This window comes from Trichosurus vulpecula, chromosome 5, assembly GCF_011100635.1.
Source record: "Trichosurus vulpecula isolate mTriVul1 chromosome 5, mTriVul1.pri, whole genome shotgun sequence".
NCBI classification, from domain to species: Eukaryota; Metazoa; Chordata; class Mammalia; order Diprotodontia; family Phalangeridae; genus Trichosurus; species Trichosurus vulpecula.
Genome location: NC_050577.1, coordinates 21700966 through 21724676, shown reverse-complemented (window position 1 = coordinate 21724676; position 23711 = coordinate 21700966).

The window sequence follows — 23711 nt, the reverse complement described above, 5'->3', positions numbered from 1 at the left end:
TTTTTTGTTTTTGAACATCTGATTTTAAAACTTTGAGTTCCAAATTCTCTTCCCTCTTCCCTTCCCACCCACCCTCCCTAAGAAGTTGAGCAATTCAACCTAGGCCACACATGTATTATTATGTATAACCCTTCCACAATACTCATGTTGTGAAAGGCTAACTACATTTTGCTCCTTCCCAACCCATCCCGCTTATTGAATTTTCTCCCTTGACCCTGTCCCCTTTCAAAGTGTTTGTTTTGATTACCTCCACCCCCATCTGCCCTCCCCTCCATCATCCCCCCCCCCTTTTTTTTTTATCTTCCTCCCTCTTCTTTCCTGTGGGGTAAGATACCCAACTGAGTATGTATGGTATTCCCCCTCAGGCCAATGAATATTCTAATAGATTAGATTTTTCAGAATTGCCTCTCTTGTGAGAGAGCTCACCGAGCAGCTCGAAATGATCAATGAAACCTTGAAAAGGCTCACAATCACTGGCATCCTTCTGCCTGCCTACCTGAAGTAAACAAATCAAAGACTGTAGAACCTGCTCCTGTCACAGGACTCTGGTCCTGTGACCCACTAAGTAACGACCCCCAAGGATGCAGGCAATATTGCTCCCACAGGACTCCAGAATTGTTGTATTGTCTTCCATTTGTGGGTTTGTCATGAGAAACCACTCTGGCCCTGGCTCCCTTCTCCCTCCTTTTCCACTTGTGATTTATATGTATAATCTCTTTCTTCACTTCAGTGAAGTGGAATTCTGATCAGGAGAATTCTCGATTTGCAAATCTGTTCCTCATAGTGAAACTAATTAATTGAATGGCTACCTGATTACTGGCACTTTGTCTCTGGCCTGCTCTTTCATCATTCTCAGGTTAGAGACTGGCTCAGTAAAATTCTGTTAACTGTACAAAGTAAACTTGGAGGGAAGGCATTAGCCCCGGGACCGGGAAGGCTTCTTGTAGAAGGTTGTGTTTGACCTGAGTCTTGAAGGAAGCCAGAGAAAGGTGGGATTCAGATTCAGGTCATGAGATCAAAGGATTATAGATTTTTAGAGCTAGAAAGGATCTCCAAGGCCAACTAGTCCAACCCCTTCATTTTACAGATGAAGAAACAGCCCCAGGGAAGTTGTGACTTCATTATAGGATACTAGGGAAATCAGGAGCCATCTAGTTGGATCCTTGGCCTCAGAGAAAGACTATGGAGTCTATAAAGACATTCTGTAACTGGTTTCAGTCTGTTGACTACTTAACCTTTCTTGATTGGCAGCCCAAAGCAGGGACATCTTCAAAAAGGCCTGAGTCAGCTTCACCCATCTCTTTTGCCCTCATTGGATGACTCCTTTGCTAGTAAGAGACAAAGTTGTAAGGGAGAGGATCCCCTCTGAGCCCATATGGCTTGGTGAAAGGGCATTGGTCCTGGGCCTCTGGGTTTGTTCTTTTCTCTTCTAGGTGGTGGTAGTGGGACCTCTGAGAACTTGTAAGTTCCAAAAGTCTAGGTTCTAGAATGAAGACAGCACTGATGTCTCAAGGAACCAGGAATCACCTTTGGGAGTGATCTTTGGTGGCCTAGTCCCAGTGGTAGCTATGGTGAGAACACATCTGTCAATCATGTTGTATGTGGACATGAACTTGGTAGGGTCAAAGCTATGTAAGGAACTGAGCTAATTTGAGCTTATTTTCCCCAGAGACCAAGGGGGTGTAGTGAAGAGTAGGTATGCTTCTGTGTAATGAAGCAAAGTGGGACTTTTTGCCTTTTTTTCTTTTGGAGTGCTTCTCAGCACTTAGGCAATCAAGTGCCTTTGAAACTTGCCTTTGATTGAATCAAGAGTCTTTGATGACCTGCTTCAGTCACAAGAAAACCTAAGTCACATGAGTTTGAGTCACATGGTTGTGAGGCCCTCTGACCCTGAAGAAGTGTATATATATTCTGAGATTAGCATTTTGCTTTGGGGGTTCACTCATTGGAAGAGCATTTGTGTGATTCGCCTAGACAAGACTCTGGGTAGCCGTTAAGGAGCTCCCTGGCTTTGAAAACCCAGATGTTAGTGCTTCTCTCTCTGATAACTATGTATGTATTGCTATGGACAGACAGTTATAAGCCCTGTCTGCTGATTTGTGTTATTTGCTCTGTTTATATAATTTCTGCTTGTGTTTTCTCTGAAGTTCAGAGTGCTGACTTTTTCACCTGAACTAAGTGAATGATACATGTATGCTTAATTAAAGTGAGATTGTAAACCTCTTAAAGTTGCTTTCATTAGAAAATCAGATCAAAGAACCTGTGCTAGCAGCCCTCCTGTGTGCTGGTGTTATTGGCCTTATACCTCCACAGCAGCTGCAAGCAGCATTGTTGTTACATCCCGTGGTATTGGGGAAAAGGCTTGTTTGTTCTTGCTCTATTTTTAAAGTAAATATCCAGAGGAAGAAACTAAAGATATCTACAGGCATATGAAAAAATGCTCGAAATCACTACTGATTAGAGAAATGCAAATCAAAACAACTCTTAGGTACCACATCTCTCCTGTCAGATTGGCTAAAATGACAAAACAGGAAAATCATTAATGCTGGAGAGGATGTGGGAAAATTGGAACATTATTACATAGCTGGTGGAATTGTGAACTGATCCAGCCATTCTGGAGAGCAATTTGGAACTATGCCCAAAAGGCTATAAAAATGTTCATACCCTTTGACCCAGCAATACAACTTCTAGGGTTGTATCCCAAAGACATCACACAAGTGAGAAAAGGACCCATAAGTACAAAAATATTTATAGTGGCTCTTTTTGTAGTAGCAAAGAATTGGAAATCAAGGGGATGCCCATCAATTGAGGAATGGCTGAACAAGTTGTGGTATGTGAAGGTAATGGAATACTATTGTGCTATAAGAAATGGGGATGATACGGAATTCATAAGAACCTGGAAAAACCTACATAATATAATGCAAGTGGAGCAGAACCAGGAGAACGTTACACACAACCACAGATATATGGATTCTGTGATGACTAACCCTGATAGACTTTGTTCTTCTCAGCAATACAAGGTGCAAAGACAACCCCAAAGGACTCATGATGGAGGGAGCTATCTACATCCAGAGAAAGAACTACAGAGTCTGAATGCAGATTGAGGCACAGTTTATGATCCCCCCTTTTCCCTTTATTTTTTTCTTTTTTGTTTTTGTTTTTGGGAGTTTTTTTGGTTCTGTTTCTTCTTTCCCATGATTCATTCCATTGGTCATAATTCTTCTTTACAACTTGACCAATGTGTAAATAAGTTCAATGCGAAGTTATATGTAGAAGATATATCAGATTCCATGCCGTCTTGGGGCGGGGGGAGGAAATCTGGCACTCAAAATTATGTAGAACCGAGTGTTGTAAACTAAAAATAAAAAACCTCAAAAAAAGGAAAAAAAGAAAGTAAATATCCCTTTGTAAGAGGAGTTAATGGGTTAAATGAAACTGGGGTGGTAATCGTTGGCCCTGAGGATGGGAAAGAAACAAACTGGTGGAGGCTCAAGCCAACGGCAATACACAAAAAGGGAATGTCACAGATGCCTCAGGATATCCTAGGACCCTGAGGGACCATAGAGCATCCCTGGCTCTGAGAGACTGAGTCCAGGTCTAAGAAACTATAAACAGCTAGGTGCTGATTAATAGGAATAATGAACCCCATGAAGCAGTTGCATGTATTGTAACTCAGGCTATTTGAAGTTATAATTGTGTAAAATATGGTCATTACTTCTGGCCCAGTAGAAACACACAGTGTGAATTCAAACAATGCAGCCCCCACTTCAGGGGATTCATTATGTGCACTACTGGAGACTTGGCTGTATATAGAAAGCATAGTGAGAGGAGGTGATATCCAAACAGAGTGTGTATGTGTGTGCGTGCGTGCGCATGTGTGTGTGTGTGTGTGTGCGTGTGTGTGTGTGTGTGTGTGTGTGTGTGTGTGCGCGTGTGTGGTGGGAATATATGAAATTCTAATAAAATTCTAAGGAAGCTTCTGGAAAACATTTGCAGATGTCAGGGGAAATAAAGAGCCTACCTTCTGGAAAAAGCCAAGCACCTAGAAGTGACTCTTACAGGACATTGTGTTGGCCTGGTCTTGGAAGAACAATGGAATCACTGAGTTGGAAGGACTTTGGAGAGCATCTGGTCTGATTTTCCAATCAGAAATCCTCTCCACTACATTAGGACTCATGGTCATCTCCCCTCTATTTGAACCCTCCCAAGGCTGAGGCCTGGATTAGTCTCTCATATGGAGTGGGGTAGGTTGTTGTGTCTTGACTTTAAAGCAGGATTCCTTACATTTCCTACATTCCTTTTTATTCCCCAACCCCGATAGAATATGAGTTCTTTGAAGGGTCTTTGTATCTCCTGCGCTCAGCCTAGTCCCAGATACTTAGTAGATCCTTAAATGTTTGTTCAATTGAATTTCAAATCCTTTATTTTATTTAGCTTAAGCTCTTTTCACCCAAATCAAGAAGAAGCTGTCAGGATGAAAGGGGGTGTCCGCCAAGCACATTTGTAGGGCATCATCTTTGCCCTAGGACAGGGTTCAAGGTGCTCCTTTTCTGTTGTCTTTCCCACTAAAGAGTTTGAACTTTCATTTTTTTTTCACATGCATCCCTCTTACAGGAGGAATGATCTCTGCCTGTGTATTCATCATAACACAATTCTTCAGCAATGAATGAGTGTCCTGTGGAGTTTATTGTAATGGGATTTAACGTGGACTGGAATAATCCATTCCTTGCTACCACACACTGGTTCCTGAGGTAGGAATGTGGCTGTTGAAAAGCTGTGCAAACCTTAACAACCTGCTTGGAAAATATCTACTGCCTTTGTGTCAAGGCTAAAAACCTAAAATAAGCCCCAAAGAGAGGAAACATTGTTTCAGTAACCTTGTGGACAAGCTGGCCAATCTGCTCCAGAGAGACCGAGAGCTCACAGATTCAGGTTCAGAAGGAACTTTAGAGGCAAGTCCAACCCTCCTCCCTCTAATTTTTCAGATGGGAAAAGTGAGGCCCAGAAGACAAAATGACTAGAAGGGGTCTTCCAGATCATCTAGCCTGACCCCTTCATTTTACAGACAAGGAAACTAAGGCATTGAGAGGCTAGGTGACTTGTTCAAGGTCACACAAGTAATAAGTGAGAGAAGCAAGAACTTAGGTCTTAGGACTCCATGCTGCCTTCCACTTGCCCAAGGTCATCCACCTAGCCACGGAGCCGGGATTTAAATCGAGGTCTCCTGACTCTAAATCCAATGCTCCTTCCACTCTCTTCTTTGTAATGATAGAGCTCAACAGTGGCTCACACTGTTTTGTTTTGTTTTTTAATTAAATTTGTTTTCCAGCTGTAAAAAAATCCTCCTGCACTGAATTTTCAAGCTGGGGTGGCCCATCTCTGATCGTTTCCTCCAACCTTTCTCTTTCCAACCCAGAGTACAGAATCATGAGCTTTTCCACAAATGGATCATCTTCCCATCATTCTCCCCTCTACCTGTTGGCTCCTTTCCAGCGTCCAGCCCAGTACCGAGTACACTGCAAGAGCTCAGTGAGTCCTGATGGGTCGAATGATTAACAGCGGTTGCTCCATAACCACCTTGGAATCCAGAGTTGACACTGTTGGACTCAAAGGCCTCTCAAGTCCCTCTAGCTCCAAATCCGTGATCCTATGACTTGGCTAGTGAAAAACTGGCCAGACAGCATAGAAAAATAGGGAAATTTCAGGGGGCTGGGAAGGAAACGATGTTGTATCCATATTTAATTTAGTAAGAAATTAAGTCCTAGAACTTTTCACTGCCTCATCAGACAGTGCTGAGAACACACTAAGAAGAGCAGCGTGAATACGTAGAGGTATGTAGTCTTTGTGCATACAGAGAATGAAAACGATCAGAGACTCATTGTGGGCGCACTGCTATTCACTCCCGTACGTCAATGGTCGCTCATTTTTACTGCTGTTCTACTCTTTGCAACAACATCAGTTATACTCCTTGTAGAACTTAATGGATCATCTTCAAGTATTGCCAAGGCCAACAACTGACACGAGGAGAGCCTCAATCCAAAGCAGTTTCTCCATCTTCTAGGTCCCAATAATGCAACTGGGACCCTCTGCCCTTCCCAAAGGGCTCTGAGCATGATGGATATTTTCCTGGATTCAAGGGGATTAAGATAGATCCAAAATGGCTTTGGAAATGTAGGGGAAATGGTTATTTAATTTGCTACTCCAGGCTCCCTAGGTCAGGTGAATCTGGACTTATTTATTTATTATGAATACAATACTCTGGTATACATAATTACAACAAAGCAATGATAATATAGTAGATTATATATAATAATATGGTGGATTATAGTGGAATCTCTCTTCTAAGGATCTCAACATATTTCTATATGCTATTTCACTTATTACTAGGCCATACATACTATTACCAGGTAGAGAAGGAGCAGTCATTATCCTCAACTTAGTGATAGAGTGCAAGCCCCTTGAAGGCAGGGTCCATTTTGTTTTTGTTTTTATATCTCTATTGCCTATCATAGTACATGGTGCACAGTAGGCATTTAACAAATGCTTTTTAGTTGATTGATCTTACAGATGGAGAAACTGAGCTCAGAGACATTAATTGGTAACCTGGTGGTTGTTATGGCACCTCATCTGGACCCTTAAATGAGAGGATTTGACTAGAAATTTTCTTTGGTTCCTTTGAGATCTGGAGTTCAAAATAAGTTTGGACCGTACCCTTTCCCACCTCTTATCCCTCTCTCCAAACGTCCAAGTCCTGTTGCTGGCAGAGCAAGATGTTGAAATCCAGATTTTCACATACTGCACCCAGTGCTTCTTGCACAAGATTGCTTCTCAAGAGAAATCCTGAGGCAGGTACCTTTTGAGAGTCCCGGTATATGTAGAATACATTAAAAAGCACAAAAGGAGTTTGATCTTAAAACATGCCTCCTCTTTCTTGGGGATGCTGATTAATTACACAAAGAGACTAACTTTGAGTCAAACATCCCACTTTGTTGTCTCTTCTGTGACTCAGTATTATGCTGATTAACCAAGCCAGAGAAGAACACACTCTAGACTCTGATTAGAGCTGGGGAAGGTGGCAGACGACAACTCTGCTGGGCAGCTCCCTCCATTTACGCAGAGCCCATAGCTCCATGACATTTAACAAGCCTTCATCGATTCTATTCCACTCCATTCAATCCTACTCCATTCCCCTCCTCCATTTCATTCCATCCCCCCCCATTCCATTTCTTTCCACAAGCATTTATGGAGCAGTTACTGCATGTCCAGCTCTTCTCCTGGGCTGAGCTAAATCTGACCTGTAGTTAGTTTGGAGAGGAATATAGTATAGTGGAATGAGAGGCATCTGGGTATTATCATTATCATTATTTTTGTTGTTAACTAATAGAATAGAAAGAGGACTCAACAACAACAACAACAAACCCCATAAACACTTGTCTTGATATCACCACTCACTAGATGCATGGCCTTGGGCATATATCTTAGCTTCTATATGTCTATATCTGTAAGATTAGGGGGCTGGATTAGATGGCTCCTTGGTCTGTTTCTCTATTTGTGATCTTGTGAGCCTTCCTTGGGATCTAGTTTCCTTCTCTATAAAGTAGGGTCGAACAACCTTGTCAGCACCACGGCCATGAATGAGAACTACTCAGTCAACGCTGATATGGAAAAGCAGCAGAGCTGATGGTGGGGAGGCTATGCTGTACTCATTGTAGCCTTGTAGGGACAGCCCATAGCAGGGAAATTTAATGAAGAAAAACTCTAACACCTTTTGCGGGTAGTTCTTAGACTGGACACTGTTGCGGAGCCTTATGCAACATTTGGTCATTTGCAGAAGGTGGTTCAAACTTAACTAAGCCCCTAGGGCGTGGAGCAGAAATGGCTGCATTATTTAGGATCCTCAGTCAGATGTGGCAAAGCAGAAAGCAGCTGTCCAGTTCAGCACTGAGATGATGGAAAGCACCGAGCCACTTTCAACTGCCTGGCATTCCACTGCCATTGTGGCAGTGGGCAGCTATGCTGTTACCAAGATTATCTAAGATAGAGAAAAGATTGTGCCTAGGGTCAGCAGATTCAATAAGCCTCCCCTACTTCTATGCCTGCAAGTGTGGAAGGGTAAGGTTGAATTGTCTAGACTTCCCGAGGAGAAATTTCCCTGACCGATTGTTTTTCTGTGTCCCTTTCCTGATACACTAAGCTGAGCTCTCAGGGTACATGGGGAAGCAGCTGGGGGAAAGCAGCTGTGTTCCTGTGTTCCTTCCTGGGCATCTCATGTCTTGTAGCAGCGCTTGGCATTTTCCCTGTGTGGTGAGGGGTCAGCATTTTTCTAAGAGTCTAATCTGTGATGAGAAGGCCTTTCAAAGAGATCTGTGGCTATATTTTTGGCTCAGTTCCATTTCTGAGATTTCATCCCATCATACTACAGGTAGGTTGCTGATGTAACATCCCTTTTGTGATTTGATAATGTTCCTATGCTTGCTCCCTGATTCAGAGGCGGTGGTAACCATGGCAGTTAGGTGCAGTGTCTGAATTATTCCTTCCCATAGCCATCCATATTGGCTGGTGGAGAGGGGCAGTGATGCAGTCTTCCAGTCCAAGCAAGTCTGTGATGAGAAAGGTTTGGAGAAAGCCTGGGCTGCATCTCTGAGATTCACAATGACTTCATCTCTGCATCTCTGAGATTCCTGTTGATGCACATAGAAATCATCTATTCTTGCCTATATAATTCCCATCTGATTGCCTTAGTGAGCTCTCGGAGTGGATAGAACACTGGCCTGGAGTAAGGAAAACCTGAGACCAAACCCCTGCTTCTGACACTGACCACAAGCAGGTCACTTTCATGGGGGCTCAATTTTCTCACTTGTCCAACGGGAATCAGTGAATGATCAAGCATTTAAGAGCTTCGATAAGGAGTACAGAGCTAAATCCTGGCAAAGTAAAGACAAAATTAAATGGTCCATGACTTCAAAAAGCTTGCATTCTATCAATATATAACAATGTCCAGAGCATCTATTTTACTGGGTTCTTATGATGTTATATTAAAAAAATGACATGCAAATCACTTTGCAGATGTTAAAGAACCATACAAATGTAGGTTATAGGTGTTTTTCCTCTTTTAGCCAGCCCTGTAATAGGGAGTTTCTGGTGAGGAACTGCCTCCGCCCATGCAGACTGGTACCTTCTCTGTCACTGCTTAAGAATTGTCTCTGCTAATGCAGGTAGATACTCTCTCTGCAGTTGAGGGCAGTTGGGATGCTAAAAGGTGGAGTGATTTGCTCAGGGTCAGAGATCCAGGCCATATCAGAGACAGGATTAGCACCCAGGTCTTCCTGGCCCAAAGGCCAGCTTTCCATCCACTACACCATAGTGCCTCTCATGTTGTAGTTTTTCTGTATGATCATATGGTTGGTGGATCAGTCTAGGCCTTTCTTTCTTCCTCCCTATCTGTCTTTGGGCCATTCTCCCATTTGTTAGTCCTCCTCCAGAGGGGAGACAAGGGAAATGAAAAGAAATAAATCTTGCATCTGTCCACTTCATTCCTTGTTAGTGGCTCTGGGGAAAATGTAAAAATAAGAATTACATTAGGCTTTGAAAAAGTCATCTAGGGATTTCCACTCTGCCCGGTTTTTGTCCTCTATCCCCATGGATATCTGAGCATTCTTTAGCCTGTTAAGGGCCTTGCATGGAGTTGGAACCAGGTGTTGCCTCCTTTCCCACATCCATTTTCCAGAGAGTCCTCAGTGAGATTCTCCCAGTGCTGAGGCAGGCAGGATTCTGTAGTCTCTGAACAGTGCATGATGCTGTTAAAACAATAAACAGGCCTTGTTTCCGAGTAAGCAGCTGTGGATGTCAAAAGGACCCAGCCAGAGTTGTGCTTGGGAGCATAAGTACCTCTCTGAACGCCACTGCTTCTCTGAGCAGCTACCTGGACAGCTTCATACGACTTCCAAACCTCCCCCCTGCCACCCAGGCAAAAGGCAGCCAATCAGAAGATCCAGTGGATGCAGCAAGGCCCGAAAATGCCCCAGTGCCTTCTGGCTGCTCATCCAGCACCTAGGGATTGGAAGGGTGGAGAGGTGGGTACAAGGTCACCTTGCCAGCTAGTTCCAGGAAAAAATATGGTGAAGCCATATTGGGTGAATTGGTAAGAAACGAGGTGGCCCAATCCTTGTTGAAATCAATTGTGCCTGAGTGCTTGCTGAGAGGGGACTGATCTTGAGGCCAGGAGCATCCTGGTAGTACCCTCAATGATCTCCTGCCCAAGCTACCCTTTCCCCCCTAACCCCCAAGATCTTTAGTATACCTGCCAGGGACTGAGTCCATTCAAGCAGGAGCTGATTGGCCTCCACTACATATCCAGCTCTGTGCCAATCTGTGTCTGTTCTACAGGTAGGACAGGTATCAGGATACCCCATCAAAACTACTACCCTGGGAAACTTGCAAGCCCCTATGCACCAAGAATCTCATGGCCAGGCAGCTAGCTAGCATAGTAGATAGGGCACTGGATTTGGAGTCAGGAAGATTCAAGTTCAAATCTTGCCTGAGCCATTTACTGGCCATATTATTCTGGACAAGCCATCTCATCTCTCTATCGCTTATTTTGTTTTATCTGTGAGACAGCACCAATCTCCCAAGGTTATTGTGAAGATCAAAGCGAGCACCTTTGCTCTGCACACGTAGAAGTGCTAAACACATGTTAGCTATCATTATTAGCATTTTGGTCTTCTATTCTCCGCCATAGCTACTAGCAACATTCAACCACCCCACCCAAGAGCAAACAGGCATCCCATCCCTGCTTGATCTGGGCCTTCTTGTGTTCTCATTTGCTGGACTTCTATGCAGGCTGCGGCAACGTGGCAAGTGAAGAAGGCTCCATCCATGTTTGACTGAGGTCACTGGCGGAAGCCTTCCTAGCGAGGATGTTATTGTGAGCTAATCATGGTGGCACAGAGAGTAGAAAGAGCTTGGGATGGGGGTCAAGCTTGGGATCCTGACTCTGCTGCCTCCTAACTACATGACCTTGGATAAGTCACTTAGGTCCTCAGTTTCCCCATTTATAAAAGGGAGGTATACTAGATAATTTCTTCCAATGGTAAATCATGTAATTCCCATTCCTGTTTGCCTAGACCTCTTGTTAGACACCATGGAAAGATACTAAGCTTTGACTTTGCCCAATTTCCCTCTTTTTTTCCATAGTTCTAGAATTGAGTGCCTAGGGTGTCACAGCCTCTTGAGCCAATGGCTTCAGGTCTTGCCAATGGCCACACCAGAGAGGGGCTGGTGTCACTGCTGAGAAGGAGACTAAGCAGAACTTTCTGGGTCAGTCTCACAAAAGCCATTCAGTTCTGTCTGAGATACTCTTCCATTGTCCTGGTCATGTGATTATATCATCACAGGGATGCCCACTCATGGCAGTCCACACTAAACTGGAAGCCCAGTATTTCTATGACTTTATGGCAAAGCACCTAAAATCCAGATGGTTTTTAGCCATTCCACTTCTCTTGTGCCTTTTTAAGACCCCTTGGGAATGGGGAGAAGGAAAAAGAGCTCTGTCTCTCTAAGGATTCTCACTACTTCAGTGTGATCATGATCTAAAATGGTCTTCTTCCAAATCCCAGAGCTCTTGAACTGACTTCATGTGCCAAGCATTTGTACCAAGTTAAATTGGGAGGTGGGCAGGGGAAGGGAAGGATACGACCTTATCTGAAAACAAGGAAGAGATGACTGGAATACAGCCCCTTCCTTGGCACTTTGCATACATGGTGAAGTCATGTGGTCCATGTGTCAATCTTTATATTTTCTGAATGACACATCCTGGGATTTCCTGGACCAATATTTCATAGTTAATCTGGATAGTGGTTTCATTTACCCTTGCAATCCTAATGATCTGTGACTCACAATCACGACATGGACTCTATACTAAGTGGGAACAAATTCACCTTCAATCCCCAGGCCAGTGGATTTCTAGGTCAGAGCCTCTATTCCTCCATTCCTAGATGGCATTCCAGAAGATGAGCACCCTTGTGAGATAGCATACTCCCACGACTGTCAAAGACCACCAAAGACCCTTAGACGTGCTACTCAGTTTCTGAGAGATTGAACTGGTGATCGGTGATTGAACCAGTCTGCTAGAACATGCTGTTAGGGTCTCACAATCTCTTCCCAGGAGACTACCTACTACTATGGGTGGTGGACCCATGACTTGAACACAGGTCAAGTGCAAAAAATAACTATATACATGAATGAATAAAAAAGCATTTACTGAGTGCTTACCAATAGCGCAAGAAGATAGTTCCTGCTTTCAAAAAGCACATCCTCTTATGGGAAGAAGGCAATACACATAGGAGGACTCATGGAAAGGCCCAGAAGACTGTTGACTGTCTGTGTCAACTCTGGTTAAGGTATCTCTGATGGGGTCTGGGCAGCCTGGGGTGCACATGTATCATATGGACCAAATTCTAAGAGAAGAGCCATTTGGAAATTGATTACAGACCTGTTTACTTCTACTGTTGATTCTATTTTTAAAACTAAAAGTATTCTTCCATAGTTATAGCCATTAAGCCTAGTCAATAAATCAGTTAGAATTTTAAAAAGAAGATTTAAAAAAAAATTACACGGCCTTGAATTTTGCAGCAGGGACTGCGGCTCAGTCAATATTTCCACCTGTTGAAGCCTTTGATTGCAGAGGACTTTACCAAAGAGAGAGAAGCATTACACACAGAGATTCAATTCAAAATCTAATCAAATCCTTGGCACAACAAGGAATTCTATAGCAGAGTTTCCCAGTGTGTAGAGTATGTTCCCATTTATTCAAAACCGAAATAATTAGAAAGCTCGAATACCTCGATGAGATCAGGAAGCCCTGGTCCTATGAAGTTGAATCTTAGAAGCGCAGGACTTCTTAGAATTGAAATCGAATTGAATTTGAATTTAGTTGAACAGAATTGAAATTAAAATTGAAAGGGATCTTAGCAGTCACCTAGTGTCATGCATAACCAAAGTTAGGAAGGCTTTGCCTATATAACATTGCACAGGAGAAAGAACATTGAATTTGGGGTCAGAGGACCTGGGTTCAAATCCTGGCTCCTGCCACTTACTAGGTGGGTGACCTTGGGCAAGTGATTCTACTTGTCTGGGCCTTGGTTTCCTCAGCTGACGGATGAGGGGAGTTAGACCTGCAAGTTTCTTCCAGTTCTAGTGCTACGATCTGATGGGTCTGGTACCAGACTGCATGACTCATGCCCAAGGACCAGCTTAGTTCAGCATGGAGAGGGTCATCACCAGGTGGGCCAGAGGATAATACATTATCATTCCATTCAACAAATGAGTATTTTGAGATCCACAGAAGGGCTTGTGGTCTGGGGCGATGGAAGGAGCACCTACGTCAGTGAAATTACAGATTCTCAAGTATTTACCATTGTCATCTCCTAAGACAGAAATAACACGCAAATAAAATGATTTCCAAACTGACTAAGGTCCTTCCCAACTCTGGATCCTACGAAAAGGGGGTAGTATGATTGTACTGGTTCAAGGAACTCCCAAGTGAGGAAAGTCCTGCTACCAGCGTAGGTCAGCACCTTCCCTGCCGTTCAGACTCAGTCATGGAGAGTTACTTCTTGCACTGAAGGGTTAAGTGACTTCCTCAGGGTCACTAACTGGGTGATTTTGGACAAGTTACTAAACCTTATGAGAAGCAGTATGGCATGGTGGGTAGAGATAGGCATCAAAGCCAGGAAGACCTGAGTTCGAGTCCCACTTCTGACACATAGTGATTGTGTGTCCCTACTCAGGTTACTGAATTTCCCAGTACTCTAAGCAACCCTATACACCAGGTGCCAGCCTGCCCTGGTAGTAGGAGTTCCTTATATCAGTGAAACCACAAGTCCATCCGGTCTCTGCCCTTGTCACTTAACCTCAGCTGTAAATCGGGGGCAATGATGTTTATGCTACCACCCTGGCAGAGCTGTTAAAACAATAAAATAAGATATTACACATGAAAGTGCAAATAATAGATATTATTATTGTGTTACAGTTAATATTTAACTCATTGAATATGAATAATTTAAGAATATTTAAACCTTATCTGGTTAGTGCCCACAGTAATCAATGGACTGTATAATGTGTTAAATATGCAACATAAATCCAGATCCCAAGCGTCGCCTTCCCCTTCAAGTGTGACTGCTTTCATTTGTTAAGCCAACCAAGATACAACCACAACTATTAAAGCACCTCAGGCGGGAGGGCTTTTCTTTTTTTGCTTATGTGGAATATTAGAAACTCCCTTGGACTATGTTCGAGAGAGAGACAGGAAGACAGACAGACACAGAGAGACAGAGACAGAGACAGAGACACATAAAGAAACAGAGACAGAGAGCGACAGAGACACAGAGAGAGACACACAGAAACACATAAAGAAACAGAGAGACAGAGACACATAAAGAAACAGACAGAAACAGAGAGACAGAGACTCATAGAGAAAGAGACAGACAGAGATACAGAAAAAGACAGAGACAGAGACACATAAAGGAACAGAAAGAAACACAGAGAAAGACAGAGACACACAGAGACACATAAAGAAACAGAGGGAGGGACATAGAGACAGACACAGAGACACATAAAGAAACAGAGACAGAGAGAGACACAGAGACAGAGACACAAAAAACAGAGACAGAGATAGAAAGACAGAGAGACAGACACAGAGACATAAAGAAAGAGAGAGAGAGAGAGAGAGAGAGAGAGAATGAGAGAGAGGAAGAGAGAGGTAGAGAGAGAGAGAGAAAGAGATGAGGAGAGAACCCAGAGAAATGTTTTTCAAATAGCAAGTGCTATCTATTTCTGATAATTACACTTTGAACAGTGACTAGAAATGCGATTCGGTTGCTCCCCCTCCCAGCCCACCCTTTCACCCTCTCTCCCCTCTCTGGCACATGAGTGGTGCTTGAAGCTATGGGTTTTGAAATGATGTCTAATTACATTTCTGCTACATGGTACGTAAACTTTTTTTCCTTTCAGAGGCAGAGGCATTTACTTTTCTACCTCAAAGCACAGAGATAAGACTGCTAGGTGTCATGTATAAAGTGCCTAGTCCAGATGATGACAAGGGCCCTATAGGACTTGGATTCGCTGGGGTTTTCAAACCTGGTCTGCATGGTCTGTCAGGCCAGTGTTAATGGCCAAGTCCCTAATCGTCCCTGCCTCTTGGCCCTTCAGTTTGGGTTGAGTGAGTCTCTTAGCCTTTACCCAGCAGGAGCTTTGGGTGAATTCTTGTCCTTTCTCCATAGATGCACACAACTGCAGAGCAGGGAGATTGCTAAATGATTAGGAAATGAAAATCCACTGTTTTCTGAAAAGCCAGTCTGGCTTCCCCTTGAAACAAACAGTGAGGCCCAAGTTCATATTGTCTTTGTGCATGAAGCCCTGCTCAGGACCACCCAAGCTGCTGCCCATGGCCGTGGGGAGCTGGGTTTTCATTATGGAGTTATTTCTTTGCTATGAGATAGGGATGAGGGTGGGGGGAAGATGGGAGAAAAGAAAGATCAAAGTCAGAATGGAAAAAATGCCTCCATTATGTACCATCTTCTGCTTTCATCTTGGAAGCTAGAATTGTTGGCGTATTAGTGGGGCTGCCCCACCGCTGGTTGGTAATGGGTGGCTGCTTCCACACTGGCGACCGTTTCTAGACTGTGTTCTGTACCTCCCCTCCTTCTTCCTCCTGTCCCCATTTCCCCCTCTCCTGCTTCCTTCTCCCTCCAGTAATTGAGAGAGACAGAGAGAGAGAGACAGAGACAAACACAGGAAAACAGAAGGACAGAGGGAGATGAAAGACAGAACCAGACAGAGAATGTGAGAGAGACAAAGACGTGAACACAGAGACCAAGAGATGGAGGGAGAGACAGAGATGAACAGAGAGTGAGAGACAGAAGCAGACAGAGAATGAGAGAGACAGTGAGAAACAGAGACACAGAGAGGGGGAGAGGAGAGGGGAGAGCAGAGGGATGTGATGAGAGTGAGGGAGCAGGTGGTTTTCTCTCCTATTTGATACTCTCCCTTGGAGCTAAATGAACACAGGAGCAGAGTTATCATGCCCCTTAGCAACAACACCGTGCATTTGCTAGATCTTCTTGTTCCCTTCTGAGCCCACAGAAAGATCCAAGGAAGGAAGCAGAGGGCTCAGATAACATTTGAAGAAAAACAGGATGAAGCCACAATGATATTCGAGGCAACCCTTGATGGGGGGTGGGGAGCGGGGGAGGGATGCAGGATATTCTGATTAACAGGACTATTAACTATGGCTCTCTGCTTTGGTTAGCCTGGCTGCTGACAAGCATTTAGTGCCTACTGTATGCCAGGCATGGTGCTAACCCCTGAGGATACAAAGAAAGGCAAAAAACACGGTCCCTGCCCTCAAGGAGCCAACATTCTAACAACTGCATATATCCCAGACATACAGAGTAGATAGGAGGGTCTGTAAGGTGATTAGAAGCAAAGTTTTATTGAGTGAGACCATCTGGCTAGCAGAACAAGTGCACCTGGAGGGCCGGCAGTGCTTGGTTTCTATCTTTGCACTCCCCACCCTGGCACTTTCCCCAGCTCAGGGCCTGGCAGACGGTTCTTAATAGATGCTCATCTAATTGGATGGGCCACCGTAGACCCCCTGTGTAGCTCCTTGGAGGGTCCCCCACTACAATAGAATAGGCTGATGTATCTTGAGTGGGAGGAACCTCTGAGACCGTCTGTCTAGTTCAGATCTCCCATTTCACAGTTGAGAAAACAGAGGGGATGTGGTTGGGACTTGCCCCCCTATTTCCCAGGTAGTAACTATGAGAGGAGGGATTTGAACCCATGACTTTTGACTCTAATACAAATGCTCTTTCCATTCTACCACACTGTTCCCACAAAGGGAAGGGCAAACGGATGGATGGATAAATGGTATGGATAATGAATGAATGAAAGAAGTCAGTCCTTCTGTGTGTCTTTTACAAATTCCTGTCCTACGAACTGGGTGAAAAAGTGAACGACTTAAAACCTGAATCCAAATTCTGTCTCAGACACTTAATTATCAAAATATTTAGCTTTAGCAAGTTATTTATCTCTCTGAGCCCTGCTTTCCTCATCTGTAAAATGGGCATAATAATAGCTCGTACCTCCCAGGCTTGTTGTGAGGATTAACAGAAGTAACCTGGAGCTTAGAACACGATAGAACAAGGTATGGTGACCGTGTCTATTATTTCTGACCTCTGTGTCCTCCTGTCCAATGAAGAGGACAGACTCTCTGACCTCTAAGGTCCTTTTCAGCTCGAAATCCCCCATCCCAGGGTACCCTTGACACCCCGGCAACCAGCTCGGTGGCATTTTAGCAGCTCTGGTCCCGGACCACAAGAGGCTCAGTCTAAATGGCTGTTCTCGATTTCATTCTAGTAAATCACTGGCTGAGAAACACCTCCCCAGGGAAATCAGCAAAGAAAGTAATTAAGCGAATGTAGTAATTAAGAACACATCACCTGAGATCCCTCCATGCTATTCCCTCTAGACGAAGGCAGGTCTTTTCTCCCCCTTTTCTTTGTTTTTTTGGTTAAATTGAGTTCCATGGAAACTGCATCAATAAAGTTGTCATGGTTACAGGTGAACTGAATGGAGAGCGGTGACAGGCTGGGCTCCGAGAGCCTTATAAACACATCCATTTGTCTTCTTGTCCTGTCTATGAAAATAATGAGAATTAATAGCCTCGCCCAGCAAAGTGCAAGATGGTGAACAGGAGCCGTGTGTGCAGGAATGGAGGGCTGGCAGGGCTTGGCTCTGAGATCCTCTTTCTCTGACCCTTTTTTGGGGGGCTCTGTGAGAGGTGACTGGGAGATCAGCGATGTCAGAATGAGGGAAAAGAATGAGTTTCTTCCCCATGATTCTACATGATCAGAATGTTAGAGCAGGGAGGGACCACAGAGGCCATCTCATCCAACCTCTTATTTTACAGATGGGGAAACTGAAGCTGGAGGAGGTTAAATGATTTTGCACAGGGTAACAAATACTTAATGGAAGAACAGGATTTGAATTCAGGTTCTTGACTCCAAATCCAGCATTCCTTATACTATGCCACTACTTCATTGTAAAGACAGGGGAACTGAGAAACTAACAGGCTAAGTGACTCAACTAAAATGGCACTGGTCTATAGAATGGCTGAGTGGAAGCTACCCGATATCTGAGACTATCTAAGATGGCACCTGCCGCTCAGATGATGGAGAGGATACGGGCTGCGAAAGGTGAAAGGCAGCTTCTCTGCATGTGGAATCTCTTAGTACTGTACCCCTCCCTTTTCAATGAGCCTGCTTCTAGATCAACAGCTCAGGAGGCTTCTCGGCCTCTTCCAGAAGTAGGGTTGGTGTCTTTGCAACATCCCTTCTGCCCATAGAAATTCTTTCCACTTCTCTGAGGCCAAGTCTCTGCTTTGTTCCAGCGGTATTCTTCGATGTGCCCGACACCTGTCAGAGTTGCATTTTAGTCACGGAAGGAGTGAGAAGGGTGATTACCCAGCTGCACTCTGCCATCGTGGCCAGTTCCATGTGTCTTATTTTAGGAAGGCTGTTGACTAGCTGGGGCATAGCTGGTGGAGGGCAAGTGAAGGATGTCAAAATCATGTTCCTTGTGGATGGTTTGGAAGAACCTGAGATATTTAACCTGGTGAAGGGAAGACTTGGACAGCAACATAATAGATGTCTTCAGATATTTGAGGGTCAGTTACATGGAGGTAGGAACAGGCTTGTTTAAGTTGGCCCTAGAAGGTAGAACATGATACAATGGATAGAATTTGCAGAGACCAATGTGTGCCCAATGTTAGGAAAACATCCTAATGTTGACCAGAGCAACTCAAGTGCCCCCTCCTATATATGGCTTTCCCTGAGTCTATCAGCTCATACTGCCCTTCTAGAAGGCTATGTATTTACCCTGTGCATATGTTGTATTTCCTTTCACATGTACAGGCTGCTGATAGAATGTAAGCACCTTGAGGGCAAGAACCATGGTTTTTTGTCTTGGTATCCCCAGCACCTAGCCTGATGCCTGATACATTGAATTGTTTGTTCAGTCATTTTCTAGTTGTGTCTGACTCTTCGTGACCCCACCTGGGCTTTTCTTGCAAAGACACTGGAGTGGCTTGCCTTTTCCTTTTCTAGCTCATTTTACGGATTTTTGAAAAAACTGAGGCAAACAGGATTAAGTGACTTGCCCAGGGTCACATGGCTAGTTACGGTCTGAAGCCAGTTTTGGACTCAGGGAGATGAGTCTTCCTTACTCCAGGCCTGGCACTCTATCCATTGAGTCACCTAGCTGCCCACCTGACACATAATAGGCAGTTAATACATACTTACTAAGTGAATGGTTGATTATTAATTAGAGTTACCTCAAAGTAGAACGGGATGCCTGGATAGGTAGTGAGTTTATAATCATTAGGAGTCCTCAAGAAGATGATGGATGGGCACTTTTCAAGGATATACTTTTCAAGAAAGGATTCCTGTTCAGATATGAGTTGAACTACACAGTTACTGATGTCCTTTCCAGCTCTGAACCTCTGATTCTATGAAAATATCATCCTTCCCAGGATTGTGCTCTCTCCATAAAATGTTCTGATTCTTGGGTTTTATGGCTTGGAAGACAGTATTCTCTCACCTGAGCTCACACCTTGCAAAAATGTAGTCTCTAAGGTACTACTTACTGGGGGCTAGATTTGGATCCCCGAGATGGCCAAGAAGAGAAGTCTGTTTCACCCTTCTCCTAGCCAGGTTCTGCTCAGTGGTCCTCATAGCCACACACCAAAACAGCCTGCCCGGGAGCACTGGCACCTCTGCCAAAGAGCTCTTGGTCATGACCCAGTGGGCAGGGGGTTGATGTACTATTATCGTTGAACTGCATGCATGGCATTTTTGCTTCAGAGTGTTAGGTGGCATATTCATATTTCGTTCAAGTGAATGAAAATCAGATCAATTTATTTGGAGAATTTTGAAAACCCCTTGAAAAAATGGGAGACATCCTAACGTCATAACACCAAAGATGGGGATCCCAATTCCAAATGGTGGGGCCATGGATCCATTATTCTACTTGAGTGTTTCCAAAATGTTTTTTATTTGACACACCTGGAAACTCTTGGGATACTCAGGGAGAGAGCACATAGCATTTGCTGATCCAACTGTCTGTCCCCACACACTCTTTATCCATCAACAAGTATTTATTTAGTACTTACTATGTGCCAAGCACTGTGCTAGGGATGGAGATACCCGTACAGAGAATTTACTCATGAGGAGTTTACATTCTGATGGTGGAGACAAGTACATACACACATGCATACATTTACACGCTCCTACATAATATACATACATACATACATACACGTGTATATACATATGTATATATGTATATAAAATATCAAGTTGATAAATACAGATACATACAAAATGGTTCAATTTAAGCTGGTTTGGGAGGGAAGGCAATAGCAATTGGGGGTGTCAGAAAAAACATCACGCAGAAGATGGTGCCTCAGTTGCCCTTGAAAGGAAGAGAAAGCTTCTTATAAATTTACAATTTACATCTTATAAATTAAAATTACAAATTTACAACAAGGTCAGGTGCAGGCATGGTGCATTCTGGGCACGGTGGTTGGCAAATGCCAAGGCATGAAGATGGAACATGGGGTGTTGTGTGTGAGGAATAGAGAGGTCAGTTTGTCTGGATTGCAGAATGCAGGAGGGGGAATGGTGCCCCAAGAAGCTGGAAAGATATGTTGGGGCTAGCTTGTGTGGGGCTCTAAAAGCGAAATAGGGGAATGCATATTTTATCCCCAAGGCCATAGGAAGCCATGTTTAAATCTGTTCTATCCAATAGCAACCAGCATGGCGGCTGGGGCCGTACACCATAGACATTTAGTCCTAAAAGTCCCTTAAGGCAGCATTGCCTTGACCACCCTTCACTGCTGATGTACCTTTGTCTGAGGGGGCCAAGCCTTGTATGGGGGATGGGGAGGAGGACCCCAGGTGAGGCTCCCAGGAGACTGTGGTGGCTTTAATGGGAGGGGGAGAGGGAAGGGGAGGGGCTCTGGCTCCTGTCTTCCCTGGTACTGTTGTTCATCACCCTGCCTGCTGTGCCTCTGAGGAAGGGAGTCACGTGTGAGGAAGCCTGAGTGCCATTCTCTGTTTCCATGGAAATTTCATATGGCTGAAGGTCAGGTCCTGCTCTGCTTGAGAGCTGGAAAAAAGAACTCTTCCGAGAACAGATCTGTATCCCGCTGATGACATGGTTCGTGTATTTGGATTCAGAGACACATCTCTGATTTTTCATGACTGATTTCAATCTTGCAGCATGAGAGATTACTCAGGGGGCCCTGCTTCGTGACAAACCATGGCAGTACCTTTATTTTTTGTGTCAAACATGAATATCAGCCATCCTCCCATCTCTCCCCAGCGCGATCACAATCATTTTAACTCTTCCCTGGCCAAAAACCAGTCAAAAGAATTGGGGAACCTGGGGTCATATTATAGCAAAGCAGCGAAGCATCCCTATGCAGAGGCGGACGAGAGGTGTATATGCAATCAGCGATGGAGCTAGCTGGCATTTACTTTCCAAATATTATCTCATTTCTTCCTCATAACACCCCTGGGGAGGGAGAGGGAAGAGGGGCTACATGCCATTATGATTTCTGCTTTATAGATGAGCAAACTAGGACAGAAAGAGTTTAAGTGACCTGCCTACAGTCTTACAGATAGTGTCTGAGGCTGGATTTGAACTCGGGACTTCCTGACTCCAGGCCCTGTGCCCCCTAGCTGCCTCTGTCGCAGGAATGGGATAAGGACAGAATGGGAAATTGTGGAGGAGGAAATGAGGGATTGTTTGAGGGAGGACTTGGGAAAGTCTCGGAAAAAACTTAGATGTTGTTAATTAGCTTCTCACTGAAGTCGAGGAGTGGTTTTTTTAAAAATATTTTTATTCATTTTGAACTTAAAATACATAAGGACCAAAAAAAGAACATTTCCATCTACACAGCACAACCTAAAAAGAGGATTCACTAAAAAACCATGAATTTAAATTTCACACTATTTACTTTCCTTTGAAAATCTATTTAATAAATACTATTCATCATTTTCAAAGCTTAGGGGTGTTTGTTAAAGAGTATTTGGTAATCTCGGTCTCCTGGAGCACGGGGCTTTATCATGTCATTGAACCAGCTATAAGACAGAAGGTACTCTCTTCTCCTGGAGTCTTCTCCCCCCCTCCCCGGCTAATACCTGCTCAGCAGGAACTAACCACTCACCGAAAAGGTGGCAACATCACTGAGCCCGTAGTGGAATGTCCCGCAATCCACTGTGTTCAGTCAGGACTCAAGGTCCAGTTTTTAGCAAAGGGCCTGATTTTTTCCTTCCCTGGTGAGTTTGCTCAGCACCGTTCCCCACAGCCTAGATTCAGAGACCTTCAACAGTTCCATTGGTATCCCCAGCCACCATAAAAGCCAAGTTTAAGAATCTATCCTGGCTTTAAGATCATCAGGAAGGAGATCCTACAACCTTGCCCAATGAGACAGCCCAACAGACAACCTTCCCTCTTTTGGACAATTCTTCCTTAAAACCTTCCCTTGTTCTAAAGGCTTTCTAATCTTTCTAGGCTTATTACACATTAATCTGTTTCAGGTGCTCACTATTCCAGATAAACCAGCTTATTTGCTTTTCTCCATATGTGGCACATCTCCCACCAATTTCCTTTTGCACAGGCAGTCCCCATGCTTGGAATGCAGCCCTTCTCACTGCCAACTCACAGAACACCTGGCTCTCTTCAGCGCTCAGTTCAAGCGCTGCCTGAAAGCCAATACGAAGCCATCTTGAGCTCCACTTAGTGTGGCTTCTCCTCCTGTTTTACTTTGTGTTTTCTGAATTTTGTATACATGTTGTCCCTCCCTTCCCCTCGTAGATTATGAATTCCTTAGGGGAAAAGACTTTCATTTTTATTATGATTATATATTATAATGATTCTATTATACATTCTATTAATATAATACATAATATATTACTATATATGCATATAGTAGGTATAGATTTTGAGCTAGAAAGGACTTCAGAGACCCTCTAGCCCAATCTCTTCAAGAGTCCTAGGGAGGCTAGAGGACTGGCCCGGGGCAGATGTATCCCTGGTATTTAGCATAGTTGCTGGCATAGAGTAGGAGCTTAATTCGTGCTTGCTACAATGAACACGTAAAAGTGGGGGTCAGGAGAATTGTGGTCTAGGTTGATAGCTCGCCTTAATAAATCCCTTCCCCCACCGGACCTCAGTTACATCATCTATAACATGAAAAGGTTAGACTTGATGGTTCCTTCTGACTCCAGCGTTCTGTGATGTTAAATGCCTCATGCTGCCATGTGAGGGTTTTTCATAGACTTGAATACCTTAATTAAATCACCCTGCGACCTCCTCCCTAGTCGTTTAATAACATCGGTTGCTTAACAACGGTTTTCCCTCAGTAGCTCCCTAATCATCTCTTTGGCTTTCCCTTTGGGCCATGTCCAAATTCTCCAAATTCCTCCTTAGCCCAATTCAATTGACGGCCATTTATTGAGCGCCCACCACGCATAAGGCAGAGGCATCGTGACCCGGCATGTAGAGACCTGACTCATACAACAACAACAACATTGTAAACAAAACAACTTTGAAAGATTGAAGACCCCTGTTCAATGCAGTGGCCACCC